The sequence below is a fragment of the Ambystoma mexicanum genome, chromosome 13 (assembly GCF_040938575.1).
Source record: "Ambystoma mexicanum isolate Mex_15411 chromosome 13, UKY_AmexF1_1, whole genome shotgun sequence".
Classification (NCBI taxonomy): domain Eukaryota; kingdom Metazoa; phylum Chordata; class Amphibia; order Caudata; family Ambystomatidae; genus Ambystoma; species Ambystoma mexicanum.
The window spans coordinates 341771100-341796388 of NC_090938.1; the positions used below are offsets into that span (position 1 = coordinate 341771100).

Below are 25289 nucleotides of genomic sequence, written 5' to 3' on the forward strand. Positions count from 1 at the left end.
AGGGCCTCCATCACACCACTGAGGAATCATCCTTGTTTGTTACTGTTTGCAATGAATGATTGAAGGAGTTGCGTATCTTCAGATCTATAGATTCCTGCTATGATATGACATGATATTGTATTTGAATTGTACTCATACACGCGTGTTTCAGAGCGTGACGAGGCAAGGGAGGGGAAGAAGGGAGGACAAAACAGCGATCTTCCTAGGCCCAGTGACATTGAGAATGCTCAAGTGCAGGGGAGAGGGAGGGAGGAAAGTACAAGGAGAGGGGCGAGGTGGAACGTGCCGAGGAAGGGATAAAAACAACAACAACTGGTAGCGCAGCCAGCAGGGTGGCAAGTGCGAGGTTTAAAGCGCAGACAAGGGGTGTCTGATAAGTGCAGGTAAGGGCACTGTAGGGTTACAGATACAGACCCAAGTGCAAGGATTGCGTGCAAGGGTTGCCAGGAGGCAGTGCAGGTGTGCGGCTGGGTGGGCAGGGACCTTGGCCCGAAATCAGAGGGTAGCCAGGTGCACGGAGCCGAAGCAGACAGATCAGCAGGGGAGCGGAAGAGCAAAGGCAGAAGCAAAGAGGAAGGTCTTGAGGTGCTTCCGGAACCAGAGATGGTTCTCCTCAAGTTTCAGTGTGGCAGGCAGGCTGTTCCAGAGGGAGGCCCCAGCTGAGGAAAGAGATCTACCCCCAACTCGTTGCTTGGAGAAGCGACCGGCCCTGAGGGAGTTGGAGGTGGAGGAGAAAAGAGCTCGAGTGGGAAGGTATTTACGGAGGGAGAGTTGAAGGTATTTTGGACCCAGGCCCCAGTAAGCCTTGTGGACAATGCAGAGGGACTTGAATTTAACCCTTGCAGCCACTGGGAGCAATGAAAAGATTTCAGGGCTGGAGAGATACGATCCCTGGGCTTCAGACCAAGGAAACGTCTTGCAGTCCTGTTCTGGATGAGTTGCAGAGGACAGAGAGAAGAAGCAGGCAGATTTAGAAAGAGGCTGTTGCAGTAGTCTAGCCTAGAGAGAATCAGAGCTCTAGATACAGTAAGCTTCTGGGGGAAGGAGAGGAAAGGAACAATACCTCTGCAAATGTACAGTTGGTAGTTTGACTTCTTAGAGATGTCAGAGATGTGAGAAGAAAAGGAGAGTGTGGAGTCGAAGATGACCCCAAGGTTCTTAGCCTCAAAGGTGGGAGCAGGAAGAGGGCCAAGGGAGGCCGGCCAGAGAGTGGCAGGAAAGGAGGGTGCAGGTGTGCCGATGAGGAGAATCTCTGCCTAAATGGGATTAAGGCAGAGATCATTGGCGGCAGACCAGTCCTGGATGGCAGACAGACGGTCAGAGATGAGGGAGGGAAGCCTGAAAACAAGCAGAGTGTCATCCGCATAGCACTGAAAGTTGAAGCAGAGAGCTGCAATGCGGTGGGAAATGGGTGCCAGGTATTGGTTGAACAGCCAGGGAGAGAGGTTAGACCCGTGGGGAACACCACAAGTAGAGAATGAGATGGCGAAAAGGAAGGACCCAAGTTGGACCTGGGAGGGCCGATCAGAGTGGAAAGAGGTCATCCAGGCCAGGGCCTGATCAGTGATACCCGGCTTATCACGGAGACAGTTGAGCAGGATGGCATGGTTGACCGTGTCAAAGGCAGAAGAGAAATCGAGTAGGATGAGGACCCAAAAGGGATGTTAGAGTCATGGTTGGACAGCAGGTCTTCACAGGTGTTCAGGAGAGCAGTTTCCATGCTTCTGACAGCTCTGAAGCCAGGCTGATGGTCATGGAGACAACCAACAGAGTCGGTGTGAAGATTAAGCTGGGAGATGGTCAGCTTTTCCAAGAGTTTGCCCTGGAAAGGAGTGATAGAAACCTGCGAAGTTAGCCGGGCCGGAGGGGTCGGCTGTGGAATTTTTGAGAAGAGGGTGCACAAGAGAATGCTTCAGAGTGGAGGGGAAGATTCCACAGGTGATGGAATGGTTACAGAAGTCGGCCAGATTCAGAGCAAGGGTGTCAATGTGGTCCTTGATGGTTTTGGACGAACAGGGAAGAACCTGTTTTGACTGGAATCACACAATCTCCTGGGCTTGCGCCAATCTGGTTTCCAACCAAGCCACGGCACTGAATCGGCCTTACTGGACCTAAAGATTCAACAGGATGATATCAAAGATGCCAAGAAGCAAGCCCTCCTCTTGTTACTGGGCCTGTCTGCAGCCTTCGACCATGTATACATATTGAATAAATCAAAAAGGCAGCCTATGATCGAGCCAGCCAGGAGTCAACCTGGAATTAGTCAAATGTGTTATCCATTGCGCCACTGGACCGCTGCTACAGCGTGAGCAGGAGTCAGCACTTTTGTAACGAAACAGAAGTTTCCTGCTTGAGACACAGTGAGAAACGTACTTCTCATTTTTACAAGGAGAGGTAGAAAAAAACGCTACAAGCCCACAATGAGCAGGTGAGCGAGCGTGTGCCATCATGAGAAACTTAGTTCTCATTTTTCCCAGAGGAGAGGTAGAAAAAACGCACTAACTACGAACAAACAATGTGCTTTTGTGTGCCATGCGTGACAAGGCTCATTTTTAAATACTTTCTAGAACAAAAAGGCAGCATGCGAACGAGCCAGCCAGGAGTCGAACCTGGAATCTTCTGCTCCGTAGGCAGACGCGTTATCCATTGCGCCACTGGCCCTCTGCTGCAGTGACTCTTGGAATCGGCACTTTTGTTACGACGCAGAGGCTCATCATGCGGATTGAGCCATCATGAGCAACTTAGTTCTCATTTTTATAAGGAGAGGTGGTTGAAAACACGCCTACGAACTGACAATGAGCAGGCGTGTGCCATGTGTTAGAGACATCATGAGAAATAACGTAGTTCCCATTTTTTCTCCCGAGTAGAGGTAGAAACACGCTGCAACAGTGACTACAAACACACAATGAGCTTTCGAGTGCCTTGCGTGAGAAGGCTCATTTTTAAATACAGAACAAAAAGGCAGCATTTGAACGAGCCAGCCAGGAGTCGAACCTGGAATCTTCTGCTACTTTTGTTACGAACCAGAGGCTCAGGTCGGGCTGCCTGAGACATCACGAGAAACTTTGTTCTCATTTTTACAGCGAGAGGTAGGAAAAACGCTACCAACACACAATAAGCAGGCGTGTGACATGTGTTAAAGAAGGCTCATTTTTAAATACTTTATTGAAAACAATACATACACACATCTGACAAAGAACACATTTGGCATCAGATACTGCCCGGATTGCAACTGTCTGCACGTATTTTCTGGCGAGTTTTACGGACCAAGCATCTCATTTATTGTACGATAGCACTCACATTTTCATGCGCAAATAACAGATTTAGACTGTTTTCACTTTTTAGTATTGTACCATTTTATGTGCTCGGTGCTCTTCAGTGTTAAATCCGCGGGAGAGGATGATCTGTACCCAGATCAACCCCAAAAGTGCCATACAGATATGAAACAGATAAGGCCTGAGAGATAGGCGTGCCAAGGAGTACTCGACGTGCATGCTACAGAAACGCGAAACATGCAACAAGTGAGAGACATAAAATGGGGTTTTTCACTTTAAGAAATAACATATAATATATTGAATACAATTTTTTGTTTACTTCTTAAAAGGTGTTTTATTGAGCTGCAGCCTTCCTCTTAGAGAGCAGGACTAAGAAGCCCGGCTGGAGCATTTCAGCACATTTTTATTTCCTTTTGGCGATCGCTGTGTCAGGGTGTTGGGTTGGGGCTCCAAGATTGCCGAACACCAGGCGAGCAGTCTATCATGGGGAACAGTTTAGTATACAACACCGGTGCGATGAAGGTACATGGCCTACTGTGCATTTTAAGCACCACCTATAAGCCGAAACCGTTGCATTGAAGTACAGGTAGGAGGGAGATGACATGTGAAGAGGGACACACGACTTGTTTTTTTTTGGGTTATTTATTTGTTAAATATTGTTGGTTGTTTATCGTCTAATTGACTGCCTTGGGCCATGCTTACCTCTTTGGCCATTCCCACCCACTCCTTGCCCCTCCCACCCAAAACTCAACCCCTGGTATCTATGTTGTTTCTAAGCAGTCTGCTGTGAGTTAATGGCTTAATTGCCGCTGTAAATGGCTACCGGTATAATAACAAAAATCTTACCCAATTCTACCTGACCTTAACTCACTACCCCACCCCCTCTATTCCCACCTCTCCCCTCTCACCCAATCTACCCTTATCCCCACCCTACTCTACCACCACTGACTATACCCCAAACCACTCTACACCTACCCCACTCTTCGCTACCCACAATATCCCACACCACTGTACACCTACCCTACCCACTGCCCCACCCCACTGTACCCCTATCCATCAAACCACTGTAGACTGGCAAGGTGACACGAGGTCCTTTGATCCCAATAGATTTCGCCCAGCCTTTCCATATCTTCATATCACTACCGAGTTAAGGTACGTGTTTGTTGAGTCTTCAACTTACCCCAGACCTACGCTAGTTGTTCAAGATCAGACAGGCAGTCAAAGTGAACAGGCACGCCTTTGACAGTGTCTCTTCGGATGTAGGTAGATGCACAAAGTATTCTATTCTGAGGTCCATGCATTCTGCCATGTAAGCGCCAAACAGCCCTTTCACAGGAAGACCCTTCAAAAAGTAAAGACTCCGCTTTCTGTATGTTGGCATGTAGCACGTAGCCCATCTTGGCAGATAGCGTACATCACATTGCATCTAGTGGTGGCCCTATGTTGTGATTCTTCACTTGCCAAATCATAGCAGTGCTAAAAGGTCATGGCCAAGAGGCCTCAGCGGCAGGGGATCTGCGTCCAGTGCAAATTGGCACATGCCAAAACGTCCTGAACAATGGAGAAGGCAAAGAAGTTTCATTAGTGGTGTAATGGGAGGATAAATCGTGTTCCAGATGTTGGGGACATCCCTCAGACCTGTTAAGGGCCTCCATCACACCACTGAGGAATTATCCTTGTTTGTTACTGTTTGCAATGAATGATTGAAGGAGTTGCGTATCTTCAGATCTATAGATTCCTGCTATGATATGACATGATATTGTATTTGAATCGTACTCATACACGCGTGTTTCAGAGCGTGACGAGGCAAGGGAGGGGAAGAAGGGAGGACAAAACAGCGATCTTCCTAGGCCCAGTGACATTGAGAATGCTCAAGTGCAGGGGAGAGGGAGGGAGGAAAGTGCAAGGAGAGGGGCGAGGTGGAACGTGCCTAGGAAGGGATAAAAACAACAACAACTGGTAGCGCAGCCAGCAGGGTGGCAAGTGCGAGGTTTAAAGCGCAGACAAGGGGTGTCTGATAAGTGCAGGTAAGGGCACTGTAGGGTTACAGATACAGACCCAAGTGCAAGGATTGCGTGCAAGGGTTGCCAGGAGGCAGTGCAGGTGTGCGGCTGGGTGGGCAGGGACCTTGGCCCGAAATCAGAGGGTAGCCAGGTGCACGGAGCCGAAGCAGACAGATCAGCAGGGGAGCGGAAGAGCAAAGGCAGAAGCAAAGAGGAAGGTCTTGAGGTGCTTCCGGAACCAGAGATGGTTCTCCTCAAGTTTCAGTGTGGCAGGCAGGCTGTTCCAGAGGGAGGCCCCAGCTGAGGAAAGAGATCTACCCCCAACTCGTTGCTTGGAGAAGCGACCGGCCCTGAGGGAGTTGGAGGTGGATGAGAAAAGAGCTCGAGTGGGAAGGTATTTACGGAGGGAGAGTTGAAGGTATTTTGGACCCAGGCCCCAGTAAGCCTTGTGGACAATGCAGAGGGACTTGAATTTAACCCTTGCAGCCACTGGGAGCAATGAAAAGATTTCAGGGCTGGAGAGATACGATCCCTGGGCTTCAGACCAAGGAAACGTCTTGCAGTCCTGTTCTGGATGAGTTGCAGAGGACAGAGAGAAGAAGCAGGCAGATTTAGAAAGAGGCTGTTGCAGTAGTCTAGCCTAGAGAGAATCAGAGCTCTAGATACAGTAAGCTTCTGGGGGAAGGAGAGGAAAGGAACAATACCTCTGCAAATGTACAGTTGGTAGTTTGACTTCTTAGAGATGTCAGAGATGTGAGAAGAAAAGGAGAGTGTGGAGTCGAAGATGACCCCAAGGTTCTTAGCCTCAAAGGTGGGAGCAGGAAGAGGGCCAAGGGAGGCCGGCCAGAGAGTGGCAGGAAAGGAGGGTGCAGGTGTGCCGATGAGGAGAATCTCTGCCTAAATGGGATTAAGGCAGAGATCATTGGCGGCAGACCAGTCCTGGATGGCAGACAGACGGTCAGAGATGAGGGAGGGAAGCCTGAAAACAAGCAGAGTGTCATCCGCATAGCACTGAAAGTTGAAGCAGAGAGCTGCAATGCGGTGGGAAATGGGTGCCAGGTATTGGTTGAACAGCCAGGGAGAGAGGTTAGACCCGTGGGGAACACCACAAGTAGAGAATGAGATGGCGAAAAGGAAGGACCCAAGTTGGACCTGGGAGGGCCGATCAGAGTGGAAAGAGGTCATCCAGGCCAGGGCCTGATCAGTGATACCCGGCTTATCACGGAGACAGTTGAGCAGGATGGCATGGTTGACCGTGTCAAAGGCAGAAGAGAAATCGAGTAGGATGAGGACCCAAAAGGGATGTTAGAGTCATGGTTGGACAGCAGGTCTTCACAGGTGTTCAGGAGAGCAGTTTCCATGCTTCTGACAGCTCTGAAGCCAGGCTGATGGTCATGGAGACAACCAACAGAGTCGGTGTGAAGATTAAGCTGGGAGATGGTCAGCTTTTCCAAGAGTTTGCCCTGGAAAGGAGTGATAGAAACCTGCGAAGTTAGCCGGGCCGGAGGGGTCGGCTGTGGAATTTTTGAGAAGAGGGTGCACAAGAGAATGCTTCAGAGTGGAGGGGAAGATTCCACAGGTGATGGAATGGTTACAGAAGTCGGCCAGATTCAGAGCAAGGGTGTCAATGTGGTCCTTGATGGTTTTGGACGAACAGGGAAGAACCTGTTTTGACTGGAATCACACAATCTCCTGGGCTTGCGCCAATCTGGTTTCCAACCAAGCCACGGCACTGAATCGGCCTTACTGGACCTAAAGATTCAACAGGATGATATCAAAGATGCCAAGAAGCAAGCCCTCCTCTTGTTACTGGGCCTGTCTGCAGCCTTCGACCATGTATACATATTGAATAAATCAAAAAGGCAGCCTATGATCGAGCCAGCCAGGAGTCAACCTGGAATTAGTCAAATGTGTTATCCATTGCGCCACTGGACCGCTGCTACAGCGTGAGCAGGAGTCAGCACTTTTGTAACGAAACAGAAGTTTCCTGCTTGAGACACAGTGAGAAACGTACTTCTCATTTTTACAAGGAGAGGTAGAAAAAAACGCTACAAGCCCACAATGAGCAGGTGAGCGAGCGTGTGCCATCATGAGAAACTTAGTTCTCATTTTTCCCAGAGGAGAGGTAGAAAAAACGCACTAACTACGAACAAACAATGTGCTTTTGTGTGCCATGCGTGACAAGGCTCATTTTTAAATACTTTCTAGAACAAAAAGGCAGCATGCGAACGAGCCAGCCAGGAGTCGAACCTGGAATCTTCTGCTCCGTAGGCAGACGCGTTATCCATTGCGCCACTGGCCCTCTGCTGCAGTGACTCTTGGAATCAGCACTTTTGTTACGACGCAGAGGCTCATCATGCGGATTGAGCCATCATGAGCAACTTAGTTCTCATTTTTATAAGGAGAGGTGGTTGAAAACACGCCTACGAACTGACAATGAGCAGGCGTGTGCCATGTGTTAGAGACATCATGAGAAATAAGGTAGTTCCCATTTTTTCTCCCGAGTAGAGGTAGAAACACGCTGCAACAGTGACTACAAACACACAATGAGCTTTCGAGTGCCTTGCGTGAGAAGGCTCATTTTTAAATACAGAACAAAAAGGCAGCATTTGAACGAGCCAGCCAGGAGTCGAACCTGGAATCTTCTGCTCCGTAGGCAGACGCGTTATCCATTGCGCCACTGGCCCGCTGCTGCACTGTGTGCTGCATTCAGCACTTTTGTTACGAACCAGAGGCTCAGGTCGGGCTGCCTGAGACATCACGAGAAACTTTGTTCTCATTTTTACAGCGAGAGGTAGGAAAAACGCTACCAACACACAATAAGCAGGCGTGTGACATGTGTTAAAGAAGGCTCATTTTTAAATACTTTATTGAAAACAATACATACACACATCTGACAAAGAACACATTTGGCATCAGATACTGCCCGGATTGCAACTGTCTGCACGTATTTTCTGGCGAGTTTTACGGACCAAGCATCTCATTTATTGTACGATAGCACTCACATTTTCATGCGCAAATAACAGATTTAGACTGTTTTCACTTTTTAGTATTGTACCATTTTATGTGCTCGGTGCTCTTCAGTGTTAAATCCGCGGGAGAGGATGATCTGTACCCAGATCAACCCCAAAAGTGCCATACAGATATGAAACAGGTAAGGCCTGAGTGATAGGCAGGCCAAGGAGTACTCGACGTGCATGCCACAGAAACGCGAAACATGCAACAAGTGAGAGACATAAAATGGGGTTTTTCACTTTAAGAAAATAACATATAATATATTGAATACAATTTTTTGTTTACTTCTTAAAAGGTGTTTTATTGAGCTGTAGCCTTCCTCTTAGAGAGCAGGACTAAGAAGCCCGGCTGGAGCATTTCAGCACATTTTTATTTCCTTTTGGCGATCGCTGTGTCAGGGTGTTGGGTTGGGGCTCCAAGATTGCCGAACACCAGGCGAGCAGTCTATCATGGGGAACAGTTTAGTATACAACACCGGTGCGATGAAGGCACATGGCCTACTGTGCATTTTAAGCACCACCTATAAGCCGAAACCGTTGCATTGAAGTACAGGTAGGAGGGAGATGACATGTGAAGAGGGACACACGACTTGTTTTTTTTTGGGTTATTTATTTGTTAAATATTGTTGGTTGTTTATCGTCTAATTGACTGCCTTGGGCCATGCTTACCTCTTTGGCCATTCCCACCCACTCCTTGCCCCTCCCACCCAAAACTCAACCCCTGGTATCTATGTTGTTTCTAAGCAGTCTGCTGTGAGTTAATGGCTTAATTGCCGCTGTAAATGGCTACCGGTATAATAACAAAAATCTTACCCAATTCTACCTGTCCTTAACTCACTACCCCACCCCCTCTATTCCCACCTCTCCCCTCTCACCCAATCTACCCTTATCCCCACCCTACTCTACCACCACTGACTATACCCCAAACCACTCTACACCTACCCCACTCTTCGCTACCCACAATATCCCACACCACTGTAGACCTACCCTACCCACTTCCCCACCCCACTGTACCCCTATCCATCAAACCACTGTAGACTGGCAAGGTGACACGAGGTCCTTTGATCCCAATAGATTTCGCCCAGCCTTTCCATATCTTCAGATCACTACCGAGTTAAGGTACGTGTTTGTTGAGTCTTCAACTTACCCCAGACCTACGCTAGTTGTTCAAGGTCAGACAGGCAGTCAAAGTGAACAGGCACGCCTTTGACAGTGTCTCTTCGGATGTAGGTAGATGCACAAAGTATTCTATTCTGAGGTCCATGCATTCTGCCATGTAAGCGCCAAACAGCCCTTTCACGGGAAGACCCTTCAAAAAGTAAAGACTCCGCTTTCTGTATGTTGGCATGTAGCACGTAGCCCATCTTGGCAGATAGCGTACATCACATTGCATCTAGTGGTGGCCCTATGTTGTGATTCTTCACTTGCCAAATCATAGCAGTGCTAAAAGGTCATGGCCAAGAGGCCTCAGCGGCAGGGGATCTGCGTCCAGTGCAAATTGGCACATGCCAAAACGTCCTGAACAATGGAGAAGGCAAAGAAGTTTCATTAGTGGTGTAATGGGAGGATAAATCGTGTTCCAGATGTTGGGGACATCCCTCAGACCTGTTAAGGGCCTCCATCACACCACTGAGGAATTATCCTTGTTTGTTACTGTTTGCAATGAATGATTGAAGGAGTTGCGTATCTTCAGATCTATAGATTCCTGCTATGATATGACATGATATTGTATTTGAATCGTACTCATACACGCGTGTTTCAGAGCGTGACGAGGCAAGGGAGGGTAAGAAGGGAGGACAAAACAGCGATCTTCCTAGGCCCAGTGACATTGAGAATGCTCAAGTGCAGGGGAGAGGGAGGGAGGAAAGTGCAAGGAGAGGGGCGAGGTGGAACGTGCCTAGGAAGGGATAAAAACAACAACAACTGGTAGCGCAGCCAGCAGGGTGGCAAGTGCGAGGTTTAAAGCGCAGACAAGGGGTGTCTGATAAGTGCAGGTAAGGGCACTGTAGGGTTACAGATACAGACCCAAGTGCAAGGATTGCGTGCAAGGGTTGCCAGGAGGCAGTGCAGGTGTGCGGCTGGGTGGGCAGGGACCTTGGCCCGAAATCAGAGGGTAGCCAGGTGCACGGAGCCGAAGCAGACAGATCAGCAGGGGAGCGGAAGAGCAAAGGCAGAAGCAAAGAGGAAGGTCTTGAGGTGCTTCCGGAACCAGAGATGGTTCTCCTCAAGTTTCAGTGTGGCAGGCAGGCTGTTCCAGAGGGAGGCCCCAGCTGAGGAAAGAGATCTACCCCCAACTCGTTGCTTGGAGAAGCGACCGGCCCTGAGGGAGTTGGAGGTGGAGGAGAAAAGAGCTTGAGTGGGAAGGTATTTACGGAGGGAGAGTTGAAGGTATTTTGGACCCAGGCCCCAGTAAGCCTTGTGGACAATGCAGAGGGACTTGAATTTAACCCTTGCAGCCACTGGGAGCAATGAAAAGATTTCAGGGCTGGAGAGATACGATCCCTGGGCTTCAGACCAAGGAAACGTCTTGCAGTCCTGTTCTGGATGAGTTGCAGAGGACAGAGAGAAGAAGCAGGCAGATTTAGAAAGAGGCTGTTGCAGTAGTCTAGCCTAGAGAGAATCAGAGCTCTAGATACAGTAAGCTTCTGGGGGAAGGAGAGGAAAGGAACAATACCTCTGCAAATGTACAGTTGGTAGTTTGACTTCTTAGAGATGTCAGAGATGTGAGAAGAAAAGGAGAGTGTGGAGTCGAAGATGACCCCAAGGTTCTTAGCCTCAAAGGTGGGAGCAGGAAGAGGGCCAAGGGAGGCCGGCCAGAGAGTGGCAGGAAAGGAGGGTGCAGGTGTGCCGATGAGGAGAATCTCTGCCTAAATGGGATTAAGGCAGAGATCATTGGCGGCAGACCAGTCCTGGATGGCAGACAGACGGTCAGAGATGAGGGAGGGAAGCCTGAAAACAAGCAGAGTGTCATCCGCATAGCACTGAAAGTTGAAGCAGAGAGCTGCAATGCGGTGGGAAATGGGTGCCAGGTATTGGTTGAACAGCCAGGGAGAGAGGTTAGACCCGTGGGGAACACCACAAGTAGAGAATGAGATGGCGAAAAGGAAGGACCCAAGTTGGACCTGGGAGGGCCGATCAGAGTGGAAAGAGGTCATCCAGGCCAGGGCCTGATCAGTGATACCCGGCTTATCACGGAGACAGTTGAGCAGGATGGCATGGTTGACCGTGTCAAAGGCAGAAGAGAAATCGAGTAGGATGAGGACCCAAAAGGGATGTTAGAGTCATGGTTGGACAGCAGGTCTTCACAGGTGTTCAGGAGAGCAGTTTCCATGCTTCTGACAGCTCTGAAGCCAGGCTGATGGTCATGGAGACAACCAACAGAGTCGGTGTGAAGATTAAGCTGGGAGATGGTCAGCTTTTCCAAGAGTTTGCCCTGGAAAGGAGTGATAGAAACCTGCGAAGTTAGCCGGGCCGGAGGGGTCGGCTGTGGAATTTTTGAGAAGAGGGTGCACAAGAGAATGCTTCAGAGTGGAGGGGAAGATTCCACAGGTGATGGAATGGTTACAGAAGTCGGCCAGATTCAGAGCAAGGGTGTCAATGTGGTCCTTGATGGTTTTGGACGAACAGGGAAGAACCTGTTTTGACTGGAATCACACAATCTCCTGGGCTTGCGCCAATCTGGTTTCCAACCAAGCCACGGCACTGAATCGGCCTTACTGGACCTAAAGATTCAACAGGATGATATCAAAGATGCCAAGAAGCAAGCCCTCCTCTTGTTACTGGGCCTGTCTGCAGCCTTCGACCATGTATACATATTGAATAAATCAAAAAGGCAGCCTATGATCGAGCCAGCCAGGAGTCAACCTGGAATTAGTCAAATGTGTTATCCATTGCGCCACTGGACCGCTGCTACAGCGTGAGCAGGAGTCAGCACTTTTGTAACGAAATAGAAGTTTCCTGCTTGAGACACAGTGAGAAACGTACTTCTCATTTTTACAAGGAGAGGTAGAAAAAAACGCTACAAGCCCACAATGAGCAGGTGAGCGAGCGTGTGCCATCATGAGAAACTTAGTTCTCATTTTTCCCAGAGGAGAGGTAGAAAAAACGCACTAACTACGAACAAACAATGTGCTTTTGTGTGCCATGCGTGACAAGGCTCATTTTTAAATACTTTCTAGAACAAAAAGGCAGCATGCGAACGAGCCAGCCAGGAGTCGAACCTGGAATCTTCTGCTCCGTAGGCAGACGCGTTATCCATTGCGCCACTGGCCCTCTGCTGCAGTGACTCTTGGAATCAGCACTTTTGTTACGACGCAGATGCTCATCATGCGGATTGAGCCATCATGAGCAACTTAGTTCTCATTTTTATAAGGAGAGGTGGTTGAAAACACGCCTACGAACTGAAAATGAGCAGGCGTGTGCCATGTGTTAGAGACATCATGAGAAATAACGTAGTTCCCATTTTTTCTCCCGAGTAGAGGTAGAAACACGCTGCAACAGTGACTACAAACACACAATGAGCTTTCGAGTGCCTTGCGTGAGAAGGCTCATTTTTAAATACAGAACAAAAAGGCAGCATTTGAACGAGCCAGCCAGGGAATCTTCTGCTCCGTAGGCAGACGCGTTATCCATTGCGCCACTGGCCCGCTGCTGCACTGTGTGCTGCATTCAGCACTTTTGTTACGAACCAGAGGCTCAGGTCGGGCTGCCTGAGACATCACGAGAAACTTTGTTCTCATTTTTACAGCGAGAGGTAGGAAAAACGCTACCAACACACAATAAGCAGGCGTGTGACATGTGTTAAAGAAGGCTCATTTTTAAATACTTTATTGAAAACAATACATACAAACATCTGACAAAGAACGCATTTGGCATCAGATACTGCCCGGATTGCAACTCTCTGCACGTATTTTCTGGCGAGTTTTACGGATCAAGCATCTCATTTATTGTACGATAGCACTCACATTTTCATGCGCAAATAACAGATTTAGAATGTTTTCACTTTTTAGTATTGTACCATTTTATGTGCTCGGTGCTCTTCAGTGTTAAATCCGCGGGAGAGGATGATCTGTACCTAGATCAACCCCAAAAGTGCCATACAGATATGAAACAGATAAGGCCTGAGTGATAGGCGTGCCAAGGAGTACTCGACGTGCATGCTACAGAAACGCGAAACATGCAACAAGTGAGAGACATAAAATGGGGTTTTTCACTTTAAGAAATAACATATAATATATTGAATACAATTTTTTGTTTACTTCTTAAAAGGTGTTTTATTGAGCTGTAGCCTTCCTCTTAGAGAGCAGGACTAAGAAGCCCGGCTGGAGCATTTCAGCACATTTTTATTTCCTTTTGGCGATCGCTGTGTCAGGGTGTTGGGTTGGGGCTCCAAGATTGCCGAACACCAGGCGAGCAGTCTATCATGGGGAACAGTTTAGTATACAACACCGGTGCGATGAAGGCACATGGCCTACTGTGCATTTTAAGCACCACCTATAAGCCGAAACCGTTGCATTGAAGTACAGGTAGGAGGGAGATGACATGTGAAGAGGGACACACGACTTGTTTTTTTTTGGGTTATTTATTTGTTAAATATTGTTGGTTGTTTATCGTCTAATTGACTGCCTTGGGCCAGGCTTACCTCTTTGGCCATTCCCACCCACTCCTTGCCCCTCCCACCCAAAACTCAACCCCTGGTATCTATGTTGTTTCTAAGCAGTCTGCTGTGAGTTAATGGCTTAATTGCCGCTGTAAATGGCTACCGGTATAATAACAAAAATCTTACCCAATTCTACCTGTCCTTAACTCACTACCCCACCCCCTCTATTCCCACCTCTCCCCTCTCACCCAATCTACCCTTATCCCCACCCTACTCTACCACCACTGACTATACCCCAAACCACTCTACACCTACCCCACTCTTCGCTACCCACAATATCCCACACCACTGTACACCTACCCTACCCACTGCCCCACCCCACTGTACCCCTATCCATCAAACCACTGTAGACTGGCAAGGTGACACGAGGTCCTTTGATCCCAATAGATTTCGCCCAGCCTTTCCATATCTTCAGATCACTACCGAGTTAAGGTACGTGTTTGTTGAGTCTTCAACTTACCCCAGACCTACGCTAGTTGTTCAAGATCAGACAGGCAGTCAAAGTGAACAGGCACGCCTTTGACAGTGTCTCTTCGGATGTAGGTAGATGCACAAAGTATTCTATTCTGAGGTCCATGCATTCTGCCATGTAAGCGCCAAACAGCCCTTTCACGGGAAGACCCTTCAAAAAGTAAAGACTCCGCTTTCTGTATGTTGGCATGTAGCACGTAGCCCATCTTGGCAGATAGCGTACATCACATTGCATCTAGTGGTGGCCCCATGTTGTGATTCTTCACTTGCCAAATCATAGCAGTGCTAAAAGGTCATGGCCAAGAGGCCTCAGCGGCAGGGGATCTGCGTCCAGTGCAAATTGGCACATGCCAAAACGTCCTGAACAATGGAGAAGGCAAAGAAGTTTCATTAGTGGTGTAATGGGAGGATAAATCGTGTTCCAGATGTTGGGGACATCCCTCAGACCTGTTAAGGGCCTCCATCACACCACTGAGGAATCATCCTTGTTTGTTACTGTTTGCAATGAATGATTGAAGGAGTTGCGTATCTTCAGATCTATAGATTCCTGCTATGATATGACATGATATTGTATTTGAATCGTACTCATACACGCGTGTTTCAGAGCGTGACGAGGCAAGGGAGGGGAAGAAGGGAGGACAAAACAGCGATCTTCCTAGGCCCAGTGACATTGAGAATGCTCAAGTGCAGGGGAGAGGGAGGGAGGAAAGTGCAAGGAGAGGGGCGAGGTGGAACGTGCCGAGGAAGGGATAAAAACAACAACAACTGGTAGCGCAGCCAGCAGGGTGGCAAGTGCGAGGTTTAAAGCGCAGACAAGGGGTGTCTGATAAGTGCAGGTAAGGGCACTGTAGGGTTACAGATACAGACCCAAGTGCAAGGATTGCGTGCAAGGGTTGCCAGGAGGCAGTGCAGGTGTGCGGCTGGGTGGGCAGGGACCTTGGCCCGAAATCAGAGGGTAGCCAGGTGCACGGAGCCGAAGCAGACAGATCAGCAGGGGAGCGGAAGAGCAAAGGCAGAAGCAAAGAGGAAGGTCTTGAGGTGCTTCCGGAACCAGAGATGGTTCTCCTCAAGTTTCAGTGTGGCAGGCAGGCTGTTCCAGAGGGAGGCCCCAGCTGAGGAAAGAGATCTACCCCCAACTCGTTGCTTGGAGAAGCGACCGGCCCTGAGGGAGTTGGAGGTGGAGGAGAAAAGAGCTCGAGTGGGAAGGTATTTACGGAGGGAGAGTTGAAGGTATTTTGGACCCAGGCCCCAGTAAGCCTTGTGGACAATGCAGAGGGACTTGAATTTAACCCTTGCAGCCACTGGGAGCAATGAAAAGATTTCAGGGCTGGAGAGATACGATCCCTGGGCTTCAGACCAAGGAAACGTCTTGCAGTCCTGTTCTGGATGAGTTGCAGAGGACAGAGAGAAGAAGCAGGCAGATTTAGAAAGAGGCTGTTGCAGTAGTCTAGCCTAGAGAGAATCAGAGCTCTAGATACAGTAAGCTTCTGGGGGAAGGAGAGGAAAGGAACAATACCTCTGCAAATGTACAGTTGGTAGTTTGACTTCTTAGAGATGTCAGAGATGTGAGAAGAAAAGGAGAGTGTGGAGTCGAAGATGACCCCAAGGTTCTTAGCCTCAAAGGTGGGAGCAGGAAGAGGGCCAAGGGAGGCCGGCCAGAGAGTGGCAGGAAAGGAGGGTGCAGGTGTGCCGATGAGGAGAATCTCTGCCTAAATGGGATTAAGGCAGAGATCATTGGCGGCAGACCAGTCCTGGATGGCAGACAGACGGTCAGAGATGAGGGAGGGAAGCCTGAAAACAAGCAGAGTGTCATCCGCATAGCACTGAAAGTTGAAGCAGAGAGCTGCAATGCGGTGGGAAATGGGTGCCAGGTATTGGTTGAACAGCCAGGGAGAGAGGTTAGACCCGTGGGGAACACCACAAGTAGAGAATGAGATGGCGAAAAGGAAGGACCCAAGTTGGACCTGGGAGGGCCGATCAGAGTGGAAAGAGGTCATCCAGGCCAGGGCCTGATCAGTGATACCCGGCTTATCACGGAGACAGTTGAGCAGGATGGCATGGTTGACCGTGTCAAAGGCAGAAGAGAAATCGAGTAGGATGAGGACCCAAAAGGGATGTTAGAGTCATGGTTGGACAGCAGGTCTTCACAGGTGTTCAGGAGAGCAGTTTCCATGCTTCTGACAGCTCTGAAGCCAGGCTGATGGTCATGGAGACAACCAACAGAGTCGGTGTGAAGATTAAGCTGGGAGATGGTCAGCTTTTCCAAGAGTTTGCCCTGGAAAGGAGTGATAGAAACCTGCGAAGTTAGCCGGGCCGGAGGGGTCGGCTGTGGAATTTTTGAGAAGAGGGTGCACAAGAGAATGCTTCAGAGTGGAGGGGAAGATTCCACAGGTGATGGAATGGTTACAGAAGTCGGCCAGATTCAGAGCAAGGGTGTCAATGTGGTCCTTGATGGTTTTGGACGAACAGGGAAGAACCTGTTTTGACTGGAATCACACAATCTCCTGGGCTTGCGCCAATCTGGTTTCCAACCAAGCCACGGCACTGAATCGGCCTTACTGGACCTAAAGATTCAACAGGATGATATCAAAGATGCCAAGAAGCAAGCCCTCCTCTTGTTACTGGGCCTGTCTGCAGCCTTCGACCATGTATACATATTGAATAAATCAAAAAGGCAGCCTATGATCGAGCCAGCCAGGAGTCAACCTGGAATTAGTCAAATGTGTTATCCATTGCGCCACTGGACCGCTGCTACAGCGTGAGCAGGAGTCAGCACTTTTGTAACGAAACAGAAGTTTCCTGCTTGAGACACAGTGAGAAACGTACTTCTCATTTTTACAAGGAGAGGTAGAAAAAAACGCTACAAGCCCACAATGAGCAGGTGAGCGAGCGTGTGCCATCATGAGAAACTTAGTTCTCATTTTTCCCAGAGGAGAGGTAGAAAAAACGCACTAACTACGAACAAACAATGTGCTTTTGTGTGCCATGCGTGACAAGGCTCATTTTTAAATACTTTCTAGAACAAAAAGGCAGCATGCGAACGAGCCAGCCAGGAGTCGAACCTGGAATCTTCTGCTCCGTAGGCAGACGCGTTATCCATTGCGCCACTGGCCCTCTGCTGCAGTGACTCTTGGAATCAGCACTTTTGTTACGACGCAGAGGCTCATCATGCGGATTGAGCCATCATGAGCAACTTAGTTCTCATTTTTATAAGGAGAGGTGGTTGAAAACACGCCTACGAACTGACAATGAGCAGGCGTGTGCCATGTGTTAGAGACATCATGAGAAATAAGGTAGTTCCCATTTTTTCTCCCGAGTAGAGGTAGAAACACGCTGCAACAGTGACTACAAACACACAATGAGCTTTCGAGTGCCTTGCGTGAGAAGGCTCATTTTTAAATACAGAACAAAAAGGCAGCATTTGAACGAGCCAGCCAGGAGTCGAACCTGGAATCTTCTGCTCCGTAGGCAGACGCGTTATCCATTGCGCCACTGGCCCGCTGCTGCACTGTGAGCTGCATTCAGCACTTTTGTTACGAACCAGAGGCTCAGGTCGGGCTGCCTGAGACATCACGAGAAACTTTGTTCTCATTTTTACAGCGAGAGGTAGGAAAAACGCTACCAACACACAATAAGCAGGCGTGTGACATGTGTTAAAGAAGGCTCATTTTTAAATACTTTATTGAAAACAATACATACACACATCTGACAAAGAACACATTTGGCATCAGATACTGCCCGGATTGCAACTCTCTGCACGTATTTTCTGGCGAGTTTTACGGACCAAGCATCTAATTTATTGTACGATAGCACTCACATTTTCATGCGCAAATAACAGATTTAGACTGTTTTCACTTTTTAGTATTGTACCATTTTATGTGCTCGGTGCTCTTCAGTGTTAAATCCGCGGGAGAGGATGATCTGTACCCAGATCAACCCCAAAAGTGCCATACAGATATGAAACAGGTAAGGCCTGAGTGATAGGCGTGCCAAGGAGTACTCGACGTGCATGCTACAGAAACGCGAAACATGCAATAAGTGAGAGACATAAAATGGGGTTTTTCACTTTAAGAAAATAACATATAATATATTGAATACAATTTTTTGTTTACTTCTTAAAAGGTGTTTTATTGAGCTGTAGCCTTCCTCTTAGAGAGCAGGACTAAGAAGCCCGGCTGGAGCATTTCAGCACATTTTTATTTCCTTTTGGCGATCGCTGTGTCAGGGTGTTGGGTTGGGGCTCCAAGATTGCCGAACACCAGGCGAGCAGTCTATCATGGGGAACAGTTTAGTATACAACACCGGTGCGATGAAGGCACATGGCCTACTCTGCATTTTAAGCACCACCTATAAGCCGAAACCGTTGCATTGAAGTACAGGTAGGAGGGAGATGACATGTGAAGAGGGACACACGACTTGTTTTTTTTTGGGTTATTTATTTGTTAAATATTGTTGGTTGTTTATCGTCTAATTGACTGCCTTGGGCCATGCTTACCTCTTTGGCCATTCCCACCCACTCCTTGCCCCACCCACCCAAAACTCAACCCCTGGTATCTATGTTGTTTCTAAGCAGTCTGCTGTGAGTTAATGGCTTAATTGCCGCTGTAAATGGCTACCGGTATAATAACAAAAATCTTACCCAATTCTACCTGACCTTAACTCACTACCCCACCCCCTCTATTCCCACCTCTCCCCTCTCACCCAATCTACCCTTATCCCCACCCTACTCTACCACCACTGACTATACCCCAAACCACTCTACACCTACCCCACTCTTCGCTACCCACAATATCCCACACCACTGTACACCTACCCTACCCACTGCCCCACCCCACTGTACCCCTATCCATCAAACCACTGTAGACTGGCAAGGTGACACGAGGTCCTTTGATCCCAATAGATTTCGCCCAGCCTTTCCATATCTTCAGATCACTACCGAGTTAAGGTACGTGTTTGTTGAGTCTTCAACTTACCCCAGACCTACGCTAGTTGTTCAAGATCAGACAGGCAGTCAAAGTGAACAGGCACGCCTTTGACAGTGTCTCTTCGGATGTAGGTAGATGCACAAAGTATTCTATTCTGAGGTCCATGCATTCTGCTATGTAAGCGCCAAACAGCCCTTTCACGTGAAGACCCTTCAAAAAGTAAAGACTCCGCTTTCTGTATGTTGGCATGTAGCACGTAGCCCATCTTGGCAGATAGCGTACATCACATTGCATCTAGTGGTGGCCCCATGTTGTGATTCTTCACTTGCCAAATCATAGCAGTGCTAAAAGGTCATGGCCAAGAGGCCTCAGCGGCAGGGGATCTGCGTCCAGTGCAAATTGGCACATGCCAAAACGTCCTGAACAATGGAGAAGGCAAAGAAGTTTCATTAGTGGTGTAATGGGAGGATAAATCGTGTTCCAGATGTTGGGGACATCCCTCAGACCTGTTAAGGGCCTCCATCACACCACTGAGGAATTATCCTTGTTTGTTACTGTTTGCAATGAATGATTGAAGGAGTTGCGTATCTTCAGATCTATAGATTCCTGCTATGATATGACATGATATTGTATTTGAATCGTACTCATACACGCGTGTTTCAGAGCGTGACGAGGCAAGGGAGGGGAAGAAGGGAGGACAAAACAGCGATCTTCCTAGGCCCAGTGACATTGAGAATGCTCAAGTGCAGGGGAGAGGGAGGGAGGAAAGTGCAAGGAGAGGGGCGAGGTGGAACGTGCCGAGGAAGGGATAAAAACAACAAGAACTGGTAGCGCAGCCAGCAGGGTGGCAAGTGCGAGGTTTAAAGCGCAGACAAGGGGTGTCTGATAAGTGCAGGTAAGGGCACTGTAGGGTTACAGATACAGACCCAAGTGCAAGGATTGCGTGCAAGGGTTGCCAGGAGGCAGTGCAGGTGTGCGGCTGGGTGGGCAGGGACCTTGGCCCGAAATCAGAGGGTAGCCAGGTGCACGGAGCCGAAGCAGACAGATCAGCAGGGGAGCGGAAGAGCAAAGGCAGAAGCAAAGAGGAAGGTCTTGAGGTGCTTCCGGAACCAGAGATGGTTCTCCTCAAGTTTCAGTGTGGCAGGCAGGCTGTTCCAGAGGGAGGCCCCAGCTGAGGAAAGAGATCTACCCCCAACTCGTTGCTTGGAGAAGCGACCGGCCCTGAGGGAGTTGGAGGTGGAGGAGAAAAGAGCTCGAGTGGGAAGGTATTTACGGAGGGAGAGTTGAAGGTATTTTGGACCCAGGCCCCAGTAAGCCTTGTGGACAATGCAGAGGGACTTGAATTTAACCCTTGCAGCCACTGGGAGCAATGAAAAGATTTCAGGGCTGGAGAGATACGATCCCTGGGCTTCAGACCAAGGAAACGTCTTGCAGTCCTGTTCTGGATGAGTTGCAGAGGACAGAGAGAAGAAGCAGGCAGATTTAGAAAGAGGCTGTTGCAGTAGTCTAGCCTAGAGAGAATCAGAGCTCTAGATACAGTAAGCTTCTGGGGGAAGGAGAGGAAAGGAACAATGCCTCTGCAAATGTACAGTTGGTAGTTTGACTTCTTAGAGATGTCAGAGATGTGAGAAGAAAAGGAGAGTGTGGAGTCGAAGATGACCCCAAGGTTCTTAGCCTCAAAGGTGGGAGCAGGAAGAGGGCCAAGGGAGGCCGGCCAGAGAGTGGCAGGAAAGGAGGGTGCAGGTGTGCCGATGAGGAGAATCTCTGCCTAAATGGGATTAAGGCAGAGATCATTGGCGGCAGACCAGTCCTGGATGGCAGACAGACGGTCAGAGATGAGGGAGGGAAGCCTGAAAACAAGCAGAGTGTCATCCGCATAGCACTGAAAGTTGAAGCAGAGAGCTGCAATGCGGTGGGAAATAGGTGCCAGGTATTGGTTGAACCGCCAGGGAGAGAGGTTAGACCCGTGGGGAACACCACAAGTAGAGAATGAGATGGCGAAAAGGAAGGACCCAAGTTGGACCTGGGAGGGCCGATCAGAGTGGAAAGAGGTCATCCAGGCCAGGGCCTGATCAGTGATACCCGGCTTATCACGGAGACAGTTGAGCAGGATGGCATGGTTGACCGTGTCAAAGGCAGAAGAGAAATCGAGTAGGATGAGGACCCAAAAGGGATGTTAGAGTCATGGTTGGACAGCAGGTCTTCACAGGTGTTCAGGAGAGCAGTTTCCATGCTTCTGACAGCTCTGAATCCAGGCTGATGGTCATGGAGACAACCAACAGAGTCGGTGTGAAGATTAAGCTGGGAGATGGTCAGCTTTTCCAAGAGTTTGCCCTGGAAAGGAGTGATAGAAACCTGCGAAGTTAGCCGGGCCGGAGGGGTCGGCTGTGGAATTTTTGAGAAGAGGGTGCACAAGAGAATGCTTCAGAGTGGAGGGGAAGATTCCACAGGTGATGGAATGGTTACAGAAGTCGGCCAGATTCAGAGCAAGGGTGTCAATGTGGTCCTTGATGGTTTTGGACGAACAGGGAAGAACCTGTTTTGACTGGAATCACACAATCTCCTGGGCTTGCGCCAATCTGGTTTCCAACCAAGCCACGGCACTGAATCGGCCTTACTGGACCTAAAGATTCAACAGGATGATATCAAAGATGCCAAGAAGCAAGCCCTCCTCTTGTTACTGGGCCTGTCTGCAGCCTTCGACCATGTATACATATTGAATAAATCAAAAAGGCAGCCTATGATCGAGCCAGCCAGGAGTCAACCTGGAATTAGTCAAATGTGTTATCCATTGCGCCACTGGACCGCTGCTACAGCGTGAGCAGGAGTCAGCACTTTTGTAACGAAACAGAAGTTTCCTGCTTGAGACACAGTGAGAAACGTACTTCTCATTTTTACAAGGAGAGGTAGAAAAAAACGCTACAAGCCCACAATGAGCAGGTGAGCGAGCGTGTGCCATCATGAGAAACTTAGTTCTCATTTTTCCCAGAGGAGAGGTAGAAAAAACGCACTAACTACGAACAAACAATGTGCTTTTGTGTGCCATGCGTGACAAGGCTAATTTTTAAATACTTTCTAGAACAAAAAGGCAGCATGCGAACGAGCCAGCCAGGAGTCGAACCTGGAATCTTCTGCTCCGTAGGCAGACGCGTTATCCATTGCGCCACTGGCCCTCTGCTGCAGTGACTCTTAGAATCAGCACTTTTGTTACGACGCAGAGGCTCATCATGCGGATTGAGCCATCATGAGCAACTTAGTTCTCATTTTTATAAGGAGAGGTGGTTGAAAACACGCCTACGAACTGACAATGAGCAGGCGTGTGCCATGTGTTAGAGACATCATGAGAAATAAGGTAGTTCCCATTTTTTCTCCCGAGTAGAGGTAGAAACACGCTGCAACAGTGACTACAAACACACAATGAGCTTTCGAGTGCCTTGCGTGAGAAGGCTCATTTTTAAATACAGAACAAAAAGGCAGCATTTGAACGAGCCAGCCAGGAGTCGAACCTGGAATCTTCTGCTCCGTAGGCAGACGCGTTATCCATTGCGCCACTTGTCCTCTGCTGCAGTGACTCTTGGAATCAGCACTTTTGTTACGACGCAGAGGCTCATCATGCGGATTGAGCCATCGTGAGCAACTTAGTTATCATTTTTATAAGGAGAGGTGGTTGAAAACACGCCTACGAACTGACAATGAGCAGGCGTGTGCCATGTGTTAGAGACATCATGAGAAATAAGGTAGTTCCCATTTTTTCTCCCGAGTAGAGGTAGAAACACGCTGCAACAGTGACTACAAACACACAATGAGCTTTCGAGTGCCTTGCGTGAGAAGGCTCATTTTTAAATACAGAACAAAAAGGCAGCATTTGAACGAGCCAGCCAGGAGTCGAACCTGGAATCTTCTGCTCCGTAGGCAGACGCGTTATCCATTGCGCCACTGGCCCACTGCTGCCCTGTGACCTGCATTCAGCACTTTTGTTACGAACCAGAGGCTCAGGTCGGGCTGCCTGAGACATCACGAGAAACTTTGTTCTCATTTTTACAGCGAGAGGTAGGAAAAACGCTACCAACACACAATAAGCAGGCGTGTGACATGTGTTAAAGAAGGCTCATTTTTAAATACTTTATTGAAAACAATACATACAAACATCTGACAAAGAACGCATTTGGCATCAGATACTGCCCGGATTGCAACTCTCTGCACGTATTTTCTGGCGAGTTCTACGGACCAAGCATCTCATTTATTGTACGATAGCACTCACATTTTCATGCGCAAATAACAGATTTAGACTGTTTTCACTTTTTAGTATTGTACCATTTTATGTGCTCGGTGCTCTTCAGTGTTAAATCCGCGGGAGAGGATGATCTGTACCCAGATCAACCCCAAAAGTGCCATACAGATATGAAACAGGTAAGGCCTGAGTGATAGGCGTGCCAAGGAGTACTCGACGTGCATGCTACAGAAACGCGAAACATGCAACAAGTGAGAGACATAAAATGGGGTTTTTCACTTTAAGAAATAACATATAATATATTGAATACAATTTTTTGTTTACTTCTTAAAAGGTGTTTTATTGAGCTGTAGCCTTCCTCTTAGAGAGCAGGACTAAGAAGCCCGGCTGGAGCATTTCAGCACATTTTTATTTCCTTTTGGCGATCGCTGTGTCAGGGTGTTGGGTTGGGGCTCCAAGATTGCCGAACACCAGGCGAGCAGTCTATCATGGGGAACAGTTTAGTATACAACACCGGTGCGATGAAGGCACATGGCCTACTCTGCATTTTAAGCACCACCTATAAGCCGAAACCGTTGCATTGAAGTACAGGTAGGAGGGAGATGACATGTGAAGAGGGACACACGACTTGTTTTTTTTTGGGTTATTTATTTGTTAAATATTGTTGGTTGTTTATCGTCTAATTGACTGCCTTGGGCCATGCTTACCTCTTTGGCCATTCCCACCCACTCCTTGCCCCTCCCACCCAAAACTCAACCCCTGGTATCTATGTTGTTTATAAGCAGTCTGCTGTGAGTTAATGGCTTAATTGCCGCTGTAAATGGCTACCGGTATAATAACAAAAATCTTACCCAATTCTACCTGACCTTAACTCACTACCCCACCCCCTCTATTCCCACCTCTCCCCTCTCACCCAATCTACCCTTATCCCCACCCTACTCTACCACCACTGACTATACCCCAAACCACTCTACACCTACCCCACTCTTCGCTAGCCACAATATCCCACACCACTGTACACCTACCCTACCCACTGCCCCACCCCACTGTACCCCTATCCATCAAACCACTGTAGACTGGCAAGGTGACACGAGGTCCTTTGATCCCAATAGATTTCGCCCAGCCTTTCCATATCTTCAGATGACTACCGAGTTAAGGTACGTGTTTGTTGAGTCTTCAACTTACCCCAGACCTACGCTAGTTGTTCAAGATCAGACAGGCAGTCAAAGTGAACAGGCACGCCTTTGACAGTGTCTCTTCGAATGTAGGTAGATGCACAAAGTATTCTATTCTGAGGTCCATGCATTCTGCCATGTAAGCGCCAAACAGCCCTTTCACGGGAAGACCCTTCAAAAAGTAAAGACTCCGCTTTCTGTATGTTGGCATGTAGCACGTAGCCCATCTTGGCAGATAGCGTACATCACATTGCATCTAGTGGTGGCCCTATGTTGTGATTCTTCACTTGCCAAATCATAGCAGTGCTAAAAGGTCATGGCCAAGAGGCCTCAGCGGCAGGGGATCTGCGTCCAGTGCAAATTGGCACATGCCAAAACGTCCTGAACAATGGAGAAGGCAAAGAAGTTTCATTAGTGGTGTAATGGGAGGATAAATCGTGTTCCAGATGTTGGGGACATCCCTCAGACCTGTTAAGGGCCTCCATCACACCACTGAGGAATCATCCTTGTTTGTTACTGTTTGCAATGAATGATTG

At 48.6% G+C, this 25289-nt stretch overlaps 8 non-coding genes across 8 annotated transcripts; all 8 read right to left on the minus strand.

Annotated features, from left to right (window-relative positions):
- Positions 1 to 2588: 2588 nt before the first annotated feature.
- Positions 2589 to 2661, minus strand: TRNAR-ACG (transfer RNA arginine (anticodon ACG)). Its single transcript has one exon. It is a non-coding gene; the product is annotated as a tRNA-Arg (tRNA).
- Positions 2662 to 7507: 4846 nt separating this feature from the next.
- On the minus strand, positions 7508 to 7580 carry TRNAR-ACG (transfer RNA arginine (anticodon ACG)). Its single transcript has one exon. It is a non-coding gene; the product is annotated as a tRNA-Arg (tRNA).
- A 312-nt stretch (positions 7581 to 7892) lies between these two features.
- Positions 7893 to 7965, minus strand: TRNAR-ACG (transfer RNA arginine (anticodon ACG)). Its single transcript has one exon. It is a non-coding gene; the product is annotated as a tRNA-Arg (tRNA).
- A 4526-nt stretch (positions 7966 to 12491) lies between these two features.
- TRNAR-ACG (transfer RNA arginine (anticodon ACG)) lies at positions 12492 to 12564 on the minus strand. Its single transcript has one exon. It is a non-coding gene; the product is annotated as a tRNA-Arg (tRNA).
- Positions 12565 to 17463: 4899 nt separating this feature from the next.
- TRNAR-ACG (transfer RNA arginine (anticodon ACG)) lies at positions 17464 to 17536 on the minus strand. Its single transcript has one exon. It is a non-coding gene; the product is annotated as a tRNA-Arg (tRNA).
- A 312-nt stretch (positions 17537 to 17848) lies between these two features.
- On the minus strand, positions 17849 to 17921 carry TRNAR-ACG (transfer RNA arginine (anticodon ACG)). The gene has a single exon. It is a non-coding gene; the product is annotated as a tRNA-Arg (tRNA).
- Positions 17922 to 22447: 4526 nt separating this feature from the next.
- Positions 22448 to 22520, minus strand: TRNAR-ACG (transfer RNA arginine (anticodon ACG)). The gene has a single exon. It is a non-coding gene; the product is annotated as a tRNA-Arg (tRNA).
- Positions 22521 to 23217: 697 nt separating this feature from the next.
- Positions 23218 to 23290, minus strand: TRNAR-ACG (transfer RNA arginine (anticodon ACG)). Its single transcript has one exon. It is a non-coding gene; the product is annotated as a tRNA-Arg (tRNA).
- Positions 23291 to 25289: the final 1999 nt, after the last annotated feature.